Here is a 12,694-nt window from a genome sequence, read left to right on the forward strand (position 1 = left end):
GGATAACTACTGAGACAAACCTGCCTTTAATGATCATATTAGCAAGATTTTAGTATGCTAATAAAATGACATAATATTTAGTATTTTTATTGCATGTAGGATATTATATATCTATTTAGATGTTGTTGCATTGAAGATAAGCAGATCTGCAATTGCCTTATTTCTACAGATATCCCCTTTAGCGCAATCTATATAGCAGTTAGTGTATAACAATCTTGCCTACGTGACATGATGTCAGGTAACCTTTATGACATGTACCTATGTAAACTCAAAACCTTGCATGGAAAAACACTATTACTTTGCCAAGAGATTTGGTAAATCGCAATATGTATGAAACTAAAAATCATCAACGGCCGTATTGAGATTATTAGTTAACTAGTTTTAAGTAGTTTAGCTAAACAAATTTATTTTTTGAGGCAGAACAAATGTTGTGGCAAATTAAAATGTTACTGTGCGTCACAATTTTTGAACAAAGACGTGAAACTCGCAGAGAACGAGTTCAGTTCCATTCAGAGTCCCGCAGTTGTTAAACAAACTCGCCACTTTTATTCTCAGTGTGTGTATGAAATAGAGCGGAAAGTAAATATTCTGTACCTACGATTATATAGCGTGAAATAAATTAAAGAACAACTTACTTCCTGATGACAAATAAATATTTTTAATTTCAAACTATTTTGGAAACAAAGCACATTGGTGAGATTTGAGTTTCATATTTCATTTTTAAAATCTAAGTAATTATAAAAGCGCTTGGATTGAACAGACCTTAATTGGAAGTGAGCAATGAATTTAATTAAATCAACTTTTTATAGTTAATTAATCCTGAGCGTGTAGAATTTCTTTGCATAGTCTCTCCACGAGTGGTGCTGTGCCTGGGGCTCTTGCAGTTTAAAGCTTTCATTGTAAAAGTTATGTTTGATTTTTTATTTAATCTTTGCAAAAATGTGAAATATGTGAACCATTGGTCGATACTAATAGAATCTAATAGGATTTGTATTTTTTTTAACTGGTCGTAATTTAAATTCTAAAATTTTTTTGACTATTTTTATCGCAAAACTGAAAGCTTTTTCCAATTCCGAAACTTACATAACAATAATTGAATACGCACTGAATAAGTAATAAATATCTCCATCAGTTCACAACGCTATACCCGGGAGATGGTCTCAGGGTCCCGGCCTGCTGTACAGATACACACAGACCACTGATAAATACTATGTTGTTTGGAAACCAGTATTTATTTATACAATAAAATCACTGTCTAGTGTAAATCAATAGCCAGATTGGGTATTTTGTGGTAAAAATACGAAATTCATTCTAATAATAATTATCCAGTAATAAGTAGTTTGGTGTGTAAATTCTACCTTAAATACTCTCCTACGTTATCAATTTTTTGTAAACTATAATTTAAGCTCCATGAAGTTAAGAAAGTCCACCATTGATATAGAGTATTTTGTGACGGTTAAGCTCGATAAATTCCGTAGTTAAACTACTTGATATCGAGTAGTAGTTATTTTTTAACTCGTTGTGAAATACTAGCTACAACTAAGTTTAATAACTGTGATAAATTCATACAAGATCACGACACATGCTAAGAAATTATTGTGTCGTGTTGGCGTGACTGCAATACAAATAAGTGTATTACCACTTCCAAAAGTAAAAGAAAAGTAAATGTTTAATACACTGGTCTTTCTCTAGGTGACGTCAATTCGTTGGTAAACTGAATTTATACTTATTACTGTAAAACTATAACAGAATAGTAATATTAAACTATGTCACGTTCAATACAAATGCCAATGCGTGATGAATGTAAAGAGGCATCAGTTAATTATTACGATTTCTATCGCGTATGGTGAGTGTTTGTTTTAAGTGCATAACTAACTGTACTCGTTATTTATGCATATCAAGGTATATGTACTCTGAGTATCAATAACTCGTTTGGATAGTTTTATTTACTAATCCAAAACTTACAATTCAAAAAGTAGATTGTACCTAAGTAAAAACTGAATTTAATCCTACTGTGTTACTTATGCACGCCGGCACGGCTTTGGTATGTCACAGTCACATTTTGCCAACGTATAACACGTCGTTGAATTTATTCATAAATAATAGATATATTTATTTTGCTTACACCACCATGATGTATCCAAACATAACGAAAGATTATTTATAAAAATGACATACAATTTCCATAAAGAATCATTACAAGTCATTATGAGGCCCTGTTAAGATATTAAGATTTCATGGTTGAAGATAATATGATTTTGCAGGATTTCCAAAAAAAACTAATAATTCTCAGTCATTATGAGTGTGGAAACCAGCAAAAGGGTTTTTTTCGTTGGAAAATATTGTGTAGTTTAGATAATATTTTAGACAAATCATGGTAGGTGAACCGAAACACTGTGCTATACTTTTTTTGGCCAATGAACTATTAAAGCATCGTATTATACTGTTTAAAAGAGTGTTTGTAATTAGAGATTTCACAACCACTATACTCATTTATGCTTAACTAATAAATAATACCAAATATTGATTGTAATACAAATAATAACTGCATATGTTGATAGATAGTTTTATTAAATATCCGTATTATTTTTGTATACAATAACAATTATGGTGTAAAGATTGCATTAAATAGTTCTTAGTAGTTTCTTGGAGTTTCATTTGACCTAACTTACTAAATTATTAGAGCATAGTTGTAGTAAGCACACAAAATATCTTAAGAGACTTTTATTTAATTTATAGGAGAATTGTATAACTATGGACAAAAAAAATATAATAATGCACATTAAAAAGACAAATAAATCAAAACATATATTACATAGTAATAGACTACTATTACTATGTTATATATGTTTTGATTTATTTGTTATATTTTTGTATCATATCACTGTAAAAAATAAAGCATGGATTTATAAATAACTGCCGGGACTGGTCAATTACTAATCCAAATGCTTTGCCACTAATCTGTTCAGACTGTTGTCATATTTTTATGGATTAGCATTTTTACGTTATTTATAAAATTATGAGTTTGAAAAAGGGACTCTAATGAGTTAAGCAAAGTAATGAATACATTTGCCATACTACTCCATCAAACTGTACAGAAAACGTGGACATGTTTAATAAGATACCTGTGAGATACTGTGAATAAGTTGGTGGTCAATTCATTATTATTCATATTGATTTTTATTGCCAATATTTGCGTATTTAACTTTGCATAAAACTGCATTAAATAACTCGGGTGAGCAATATTTTACTAGAATCTGTAATTTTCCTACTTTTTAAAATTTAAATATCAGTTTATCATTTTGTGTATTGGCAAAAATTGAACAAATCTTTTTATTGTACAGTTAAAGTTTTAGCAAATTTGATAAAGGTTTAAGAGCTTTAGCAAGTGTTATCTTAAACTACTTTTTTGTGGATTTAGCGTATATCTTATTGATTCAATATATGCGTTTTAAAAATCTTATGTAGATTGTTAGGTGATACAATGTTTCACCTTCTGGTATGTACATTTGTAGGATTGTAGTCTTTACTTACTTGAATACAATATATAGATTATTCAAACCAACTAAAAATTAAGTATTACGATACAATATTTTTAATCCATGGAAAGAATAAGCAAAATGTAGTGCTTATTAAATGAGTTTATAAATATTAACGCTAACATTTTGCAATTAGTTTCCTTTTGTTAATGGTAACGACAAAGGTGGAATTAAATGTCAGTTGGTCCTGGAGTGACATTAACGAGCGATATCTCGCTTCAACCGAGCAGCTATTGGCCCTAATTAGCATCTTAGCGTGACTTTCAACGCGAGCTGAGTTGTATGACCGATTACTCGGCGTCACGTCGTCTACCGTTCATACCTCGAGTATTGAATGGAATATTTGTGTAGACTCCTAAAAATGTTTAAAATTTTCCAACCAAGCTTTAAAATCTCATGACTTTATACGACGAGTACCTTTTAACTATTTATATAAGTACCTTTTACAGAGTTTTCAAAGCAATGCCAATTCAAAATGAAAGCCGATTTTGTGATGCTCGAGGATCTAACCTTGGTTTCTAAGGTGGTGGTGCAAGAGTGCAGTAGAAGTACAGTACTAGGGTGGTAGAGTGGTGGTGGCGAGTGTGGTGGTCGTACCTGATATGGCTCAGTGGGAGAGTGTTGCCAGTAGCGGGGTTGCGGCCCAAGTGAGTGAGTCAGGGTGCCTCTCTCCACCCTCCACCTCACATTGTTGCCACCCCCATTGTTGACACCCACAACGACTGTCCACAGATACCGACGGTCCCTGGGTAATGAGCCTGTGACAAACTTGGCGATGACAAGTGGATACTGTTCACGCCACTCAAACACTTATCCAAACCCAGCAGATTGTGAAAGTGGCAATGACGTAAGACGTGGCTACTCGTGATTTATGGGCTTACTTGGAGTTGTGTTCTTGTTTTGGGTTCCAAAGTTGTACCAAAAAAATTTTAACCCTTCTGAAGAAATTCTAAACCTGTCTTTCAAAAACTTAAATATCGACCATCTAGTATTAAATTTTAGCTATCTAAGATCGGTTACAATGCTGGACTATCCGGTAGGCCTACTGGAGAATTGTACATCTAATAGAGAATTAAAGGATCACATAGTTGTCTCAACATAGTACAGAGGGTCACTTCGTTGTTATTCGAAGTTTTTTTTGTTTCTTATACGGGTTGTCTATTAGAACGCCTTAGCTAGTGAAGTAGGTATTAATATCAACGAGAGGTCGTCCAGTGGTCGAAACTCGACCAAAAATATGTAATGTACTCACTTCTCTATTTTCACCCCACACTGTAAATAAAACATGTGATTGGAGTTTCTTCCATTTGTTTTGATTTTCTGTTTATATTTCGTTGTTATTTCGTCACCAGCATGGCAACGCATAAAATCCATGTTAATTTTTTCAAATTTTCAATCTCATTTTTTGTGCTTATCTTTGAAACCTGCTTTAATAGTAGAAACAAACATCTCTTCTCGTTGCCCTACAGCCGCACCACTGCCCATGCCTCCTCCCCCCTCTATATAATGAAACACTACAATTTCGTAATAAAAAAGTGCAATAGTATTGATATTTTCTCTGACAACATAAATAATTTCAAATTAAAATTAAAAACAGTATTAATCAATCAGTAAATGTTAATTTATATATTTTTTCGTTGTTCTATTTATTTTTACTAGTCAGTATTTATATATTTATATAATTTATCATTGTTAATCTTTTCAAATATATATACATTGTTGTTATAGTTATTGAAAATTTTGTTTTTAAGTTAGTATTAAATGCATGGCATGAAAGTGTAGGTAAAAGTGAAGTGAAAAGACAACAAGAAACCCACTGAAGCAATAATATTATAAGTGCATGAACTGCTTCAATGTAAATGGTGTTTAAACTGTATTGAAGCATACAAATAAAATAAAATATAGCAAATACAATCATTAAGATACATCATTATCATTATCAATATAGATGATAATATGATTATCATCGAAGCAAATGATTAAACAATTAGTTAATCGGTACCGTGAGTTAATCAATGATCATGGATAAAGGAATAAAACAATAAACTTAACTCTGCTTGATGGAAAACAAGAGGATGCTGGAATGAAGGGTGTTTTAGAATATGCTTCTAGACAGAAAAATAATGGTAACCATTCTAACCGCGATTCGTTATTTTAGGAAACAAGAAAATCTCTTCATTAGCTTGGTTATACAGATACCGTGCACTGTAAAAGTCCTACAAAGAGGTATTTACGTTTGACTTTATGGAACTATCCCATTTGACCACTTTACAAAACTTTACAAATTTAATAAACTAGGTTTTTGAAACATTCTGCGAACTTTTCATTTATCTTAAAGTTCTTTTTTATATAAACTTAAGTTCGACGAATGTATCTTAATTTTTGAAATTCAAGTGTTCTGCTTAAGATGTTGTTTTTGGTTACGTTACAGAAGCAGACTATGTTTTACAACTTACCAGTATTTAACCAAGGATTTGTCCACTTATTTGCCGTTGGGCTTACTGTGATGTGGGCTTACTCCTGGGTAGAAAACACGATAGTGTCTGTCCAGCGGTCCTCAAACTGCGACCCACTGGTGCCGTTAAAAGAATGTTTTTTATAGGTTTTTTATATCGGGAATTGTAATTTTTTAATAATTGAATGGTCTTCTGAGCACCAGAATAGTACCGATCGGTTTAGCAGGGCATGGCTGTACATTCAAATATTTTCATTATATTCACTTTTTGACGTAATATTGATTTTAAAATCTGAATTTAAAATACTAATTGTTTGGGAAATGTTGTTATTCAAAATATTAATGGATTTGAATAGTTTTGTGAATTCTTGGGCGTGATTAAACTCTAATATTGTGATCAAGGAAAATAACTTTAACTTTTCGTGACAAAAACTTACAATATTGTCGCGCAATATGCAAAGGGCCAACCTATCCCGTTTTTTATTGGATGAATCTTTACTTCGCGACGTGTAGATTATCATGATGTTGCCACGACGACGCGAAGAATGATTACGATGTCATCGTAATCGTTGAGTTGGTCACTGTAGTGACACGTTACGGAATATAGTTAGGATGAATTCGTGATAAATACACAACACGATAATTAACTTAACAACAACTTGTGATCAAAATATTATATTTCGTACCTAGGGCCGAAAATGAGGTTTTGTTGGCTCAAGATAGTTTTTAAAACTTAGTTAGTTTTTTTTTTTTTTTTTTTTGCTGCAAAACCGATTCGTTCTGTACTACGAATGCTATTTTTCACCATACTAGGCCTATACCCTATTACAACTATTCATCACCATAATAATGCACAATGATAGTCAACACAACTACAACTTTAAGATTATGTGAAGAAATAATTTGAGGAATCAGCAAAAATAATAATAAATAGTTGCTAGGCAGCGGTGACATTAACAAAATTCTAGTGCAATGCTGCTATGTATACTGATTTTGTATTACAGTGTAATATGCATTCATGTTTAAGAAAGTAAGCGGGCAGCTGATTTTGCGGCCCTAGGGATGTAAAAACCTTCTCGGTCCCAAAATGATTATGACAACTGGCATGGCTAGCAAAACGTAACTTTCAGCCACAAATTTTAACGTATGTAAAACAGCTAAAAACATAGTGTAGTGAAAAACACTTACCCCTAACTTTTTTTAAACAAGAGATTTTGTAGTTAAATGTACAAAAAGGCTTTATTCAGTTCTTAAATTAACCTCCTGTTAAACACGTCATACAGTGTTTGGTTTATAAGGGGTTTCTCATCATTTAAAATTTTGTTTACGACGAGTTCATGAAGGAAGTGCGCCATTAAGACAGTTTGTTCAGTTATCATTATCTTTCGTAAATAGTGTACTATTTATTGGATACTGTTTATTTTTAGCATGACAAATTCTGTCAACATTCTGATCCGAAGTGGGCTACATTTATAATAGTACTGGACCCAAAACTTCTAAAGACCCCTACTTTGCTGGAATCCTAAGAAAGTTGAATCTATTTTATGACATTGAGCTTTACATAAACTATCACACTTCATTCTACACTCATCCTTCACTCATCCCAAGGCATGGTCACTCGATAAACCTCATTCCCATCTCAATTATTGGTAATAATAATAGACATATTATTTCATCTTTTAACTTTTGGCAGAATTATATTATACAAAAAATTTTACTAATTCTAGCTATATATGTTAAGAACGGTGGAAGCATCGATAAGAGCAGATTGGGACGTAAAACAGTATTTGTGTGAGAGGGCATTCTCCTTAAAAATTAAACACAGAAATAGACTATGAGTGTAAAATAGTAGGTGTCACATTCAACTTACAGTAGGTGTCAACATTCAATTCAGATAGTCTCTTGTAGATAGTAGGGTTTAACAGTTCTGTATAATATTTTAAGTTTCTCAAACAATAGGCTAGTGTTTTTGACTATATTGTATTTTCAACAACACAATCCTCACAATTTCAATTTAGCTGTGTGGTTCTCAGCGTACATGATAATATTAATAAGTTTATAACACTGAATAATTGTTGCCTTATTATAAAACTTATTTTATAAGTTGGTCGCAAGACATAAAACCTTTGGAACCGCTGGCAATCTGCTTTTGTAACGTTACCGAGATTTTGTTTTTTTAGGAAGCAGACATTTTTACAGAAGAGAGATTATTTTAACAACCTCCTTACTGTATAAGTTGTGTAAAGTTTGAAAGCTCTCTGTGAAAAATGGGCTAGTAATATTAAACATCTTTGTATGAGTGTTTTGGAAACTCAAACAACCAAATATTTTGCTAGACAGTTCAAACAGGATACTCATTCAAAGTTAGGAAGATTTTAACAACCTAGACTTGGTTTTGCCTAATAGGATCTTTAACGTTATTTGTCATAGGTTACTAATTAATGACACCTTATTAAAAAAAAATGTCTGCGAAAAAATGACAGTAAAAGCACCAGGGTTTTGACCTCACCCTTAAAAAATACGGAAAAATATATTAACATAAAAAACATAAAATAGAATATTGATAGATTCACATGTGTAGTCGTCTAGAACTGACTTTAGATTGCAGAGGATTCGCTAGCCTAAATACTACACAAAATCAACATTCAATTCATCACAGAAACTGTCGACTGTAATATTTTGAGTAGTTTACCCTCTGTTATTTTGTTTTGAAAGACTTTGACTCTTTCATTCATAAAATCCTTTATTACCAGCGAGCTAGAGATTATCCGAGATGTCAAACTAAGACGAACGAACACCAATAAACCACAGAAAGCCAACACCAAGTATTTATCGCTCTATAAACTGTGTTCGTGTCGCAATATTCGAACAAATATTGAGCTATTACTTTGTTTGTACAACTAACTTGGCGGCAACTGCATGTTTCCTCTAGAATAACTTGATGCTTTATTTGCTCTTGGTTACCAAAGGTGGTAACTAAAATTAGGTTGTTCAGTTAAAGTATTGGGAGCTTAAGAAATACTCTTTAATGCATCAAACAGTACAAGTCGAGGATGCGCCAAAACGCAGCTAATGTAGTTTATATTGACAGTTAATACATAGTTGTAGTTTATAGTGACTGTAAGTTTGCGTGAGGTGTATTATAGTAGATTAAGCAACTTTCGCGTAAAGATAGTGTTATCGACAAGAGTAGAAATGGTACTTACGTATTATACGGAGGCCACTTATTTTACAGCGCGCTGCGGCGGTTGGGTTAAGTTGGGTTATCATAAATATGTTTGTAGAACTTTCCTAGTTTCGTTATGAATCGAACTATACGAGATGAGTCATAAAAACTTATGATAACCCAACCTAACCTAACCGCCGCAGCGCGCTGTAAAATAAGTGGCCTCCGTTATAATACGTAAGTACCGTAGAAATTTATGGCAAGAGCCTTGGTGAAAGCCTTACAAACTTCTACGAGTTGCGCACACTACTTTACCTACGACCGGTTTTTTTTAAATTACTAACAATCACTACTCATAGCTCTTAGAAGATGTTATGTTTTCATCTATAACCTCTCATTCATTCTGACAGTGATACCACAGTCTAATATAAATAAAGTATACAGTCCCGACATTCCCTATCCTTTATAATGGGAATGATGTGTCGCCTGGAAGCGACTGCAGCGCTCGTAGTTTTTGGAGGTACAACTAACACGACTGCCATATTGGATTTTTGGATTTTGTATTTTTTGGCAAAGGCATTGGGCAATGGGCATAGCTCAGTGGGCAAATCACTGAGCTATAATTCTAACTGGAGGTAGCACTGAATGTCAAAGATGCGTGTCGCCAGCCGCCATGTTTGCGTGAGGTGGGTGTCCGTAAGAAGCCATGTTATTGCTATGACAAAAAAACTCACTGCTATACAACCTAGTTATAAGAAGCCATGTTATTGCTATGGTAAGAAAACTTACTGCTATACCAACCTAACAAAATCAGCGACTCGCTTTTGACAGACTTCTGCCATGGCAGTGCTACCTCCAGTTATAATTTTAGCTCAGTGGGGCAAATGGTGTTACAACACTTTATTGGTCCATGAAAATATAATTTACCCATAGTCATAGATCATATAATATAATAAAAAAATATATATATAATAAAATATAATAAAGCATCAGCTTGTAATTATTATAAATTATTTAAGAAATTGAAATATATTTACAAATAGGTACTAGTAAGATTTCTACAATATAACAATAGCAAAATATACTATTTAAAGGTAGCCTATATTTTTATTATATATTCTGGATAGGCTTATTTGGTTTTTAATTAACTTATAGTGGTTATAAAAGTGTTACTATATATATGTTTACAATGGTTTTTTTATAATATTAAGCTATGCAAACTATATATGAGCATAGATTATACAACTCCTTAGTTTATCAACGAACTTATTAACTCTTGAAAATTGGTTCATATAGCTATGTGGTATGAGTTACCAAAATCTAAATGTTTTCTTTGTAGGCCTATTGGTTTTAATTAATCAATTGATACAGTATAAGAAACAATATCTTCTCGTAAAAATTTCAAATAGGCCTACGTATTTGTATCGTGAAATGCCATCATTTTCTTTTGATTCTAAAATTTAATAAGGCCTATTGTAATTTACAATGTTGACATAGGTATTTTATTTAATTTGACTGACATCGACACTCGACAGCACCAGCACAAGTCGAAGTCGCTTTTGGATAGGGTGCCTCCTTGAGCCTCCAATCCAAACTTCAAAATCCAATAATCCAATAAGGCAGACGCATTAGTTATACCTCCAAAAACTACGAGCGCTGCAGTCGCTATCGGGCGACAAAAAATTCAGCTTATGTCGGGACTGTATAAATTATTTATATTGTTAGACTGTGGTGATACAACGATTCTTTGTACAAACCACTAATTGCACCTATCATTAACAATTAAATTGGTAAACAGCTGATTAGTTTGAGTTCGAAGCGTTACAATTTTACTTATTTTCTCTCAATCCTTGAACCTCATTGGTTCCTTACCCGTGTCGTTAAGTAAACAAATGCTGTTAAGTGAATCTTTTTTTATGACCGTAACAGAATTTTTTTTTCTTAACAGCATTGTTTTTTTTTTGTTTTTTTTTTACTTAACAACACGAGTAACCAATGAGGTTCAAGGATTGAGAGAAAAGAAGTAAAACTTTAATGCTTTGAACTTTTCAATGAAAGGTTATACGCGAAAACATAACCTCTCTTATAAGCTATGAGCAGTGGTTGCTAGTAATTAAAGCACTGGCGTAGGTCAAGTAGTGTACGCAACTCGCGTAAACAGTCTTAACGACACTAGTAGAAGTTTTTAAGACAATCTCCAAGGATCGTACCTTAAATTTCTATTCGTGTCCATAGCACTATATCTACGCGTTCATTGCGTAAACTACTATTACCTACATGACGGTTTGGTTTGACTGGTAAGGCTAAAAATCAAATCCATTAGGCTTTTGAAGGCTGTGAGGATGGGCCTGTCCTTATATCTATGGGACATAATAAAAGCTGGTTTTTTTTCTGAACTAAGTAGCCACTGTTAAAAGAATGTTAACCTCCAAAAGCAAAGTTCCTTTTGCGGAAATAAGTGGGGTCTGACTTAGGGGAGGTACAAATGAGGCATTTAGTTCAAAATTCCTCCGTGAACAGCGCTGTAGTAGAGAGCACTTTGGCAATAAAGGTTTACTAATCTCAAAAATAGTTCTGTTCATAAAATAAAATTATAAATGCCTCAAATTCAATTTTACTATTTTTTAATTATAAAATTAAACTATCATAACCTAACCGAACTAACCAAACTTGCTGATAAAGAAATAATATAACAACAGTTTAGTAATCGGAAAAATAATTCTGTTTATTAAATAAAACTAGAAATTGCTCAATTAAAATTTTATAATGACTTAATAATAAAATTAAACTGTAATAACCAAACCAAACCAACCAAACTTGCTGATAATAAAAAAATCTTGGGCAAAAAGTTAATTCTACCAGCGGGATTCGAACCGGGGACCTACAGTATATCAGCCCGGCACGCTAACCATTAGACCACCGAGACCGATGGCTAACGAAAGTTTTGTTACGGTAATGGCGTTCCCTCAGCTAATAAAAAGCCCTCAGCTGTCATCGTAGCCTCTTCTATACCTCCCCTGAGTAAATACCAAATAAGTGTATTTGCGACGTTCATATCCGTTTATACAAGCTATTTTGATTTCAGTTACTTTTGTCACTGAACTAGATATTTTTTTAATAACATTACTGCTTTTATGTGTACAAACTCAATAACTTTAACTATTAACATCCCCAACCACCAACATGAGGTCTGGTGTACGAAATGCATATATATTAACAATAGATGCTATTATGACATTGTGTTGGCTTTCAGCTAAGATGTACTTGAGCCGCAAAGCGACGTGACAGCTGGGCAGTGGTCAGTGGTCATCTCTCTGACTATCCTTCATGTTTATATAATGCAATAATTGTTGGACATGACTACACTACCACAGACATCTATGAGTAAAGGGTCCACCCAATCAGTTCATCACTACTCAGTATTCACTAAGGCAATGGTTTCCTTCAGCATCAGTTGCTGTTTCAAAATGGCACATTTTAAATTACTTCGGATTTTTTGGAAACGGTTTGTAAAAGATTCTCATCGTATAGGGT

At 33.0% G+C, this 12,694-nt stretch overlaps 1 protein-coding gene across 2 annotated transcripts in view; it reads right to left on the reverse strand.

Annotated features, from left to right (window-relative positions):
- Positions 1 to 4,208, reverse strand: part of LOC128986083 (tachykinins) — an 85,509-nt gene extending 81,301 nt beyond the window's left edge. The window contains exon 1 of one of the 2 annotated variants that reach the window (XM_054406205.1): positions 4,137 to 4,208. The gene's annotated coding sequence lies outside the window, so the exon portion shown is untranslated. Of the gene's footprint in view, positions 1 to 4,049 lie in introns of both variants that reach the window. The other variant, XM_054406222.1, reaches the window with a different exon arrangement.
- Between the last annotated feature and the right edge of the window lie 8,486 nt (positions 4,209 to 12,694).

This window comes from Macrosteles quadrilineatus, unplaced genomic scaffold (genome assembly GCF_028750875.1).
Source record: "Macrosteles quadrilineatus isolate MER2022 unplaced genomic scaffold, UCM_ALF_1.0 Scaffold_1__1_contigs__length_201487025, whole genome shotgun sequence".
Taxonomy (NCBI): Eukaryota; Metazoa; Arthropoda; class Insecta; order Hemiptera; family Cicadellidae; genus Macrosteles; species Macrosteles quadrilineatus.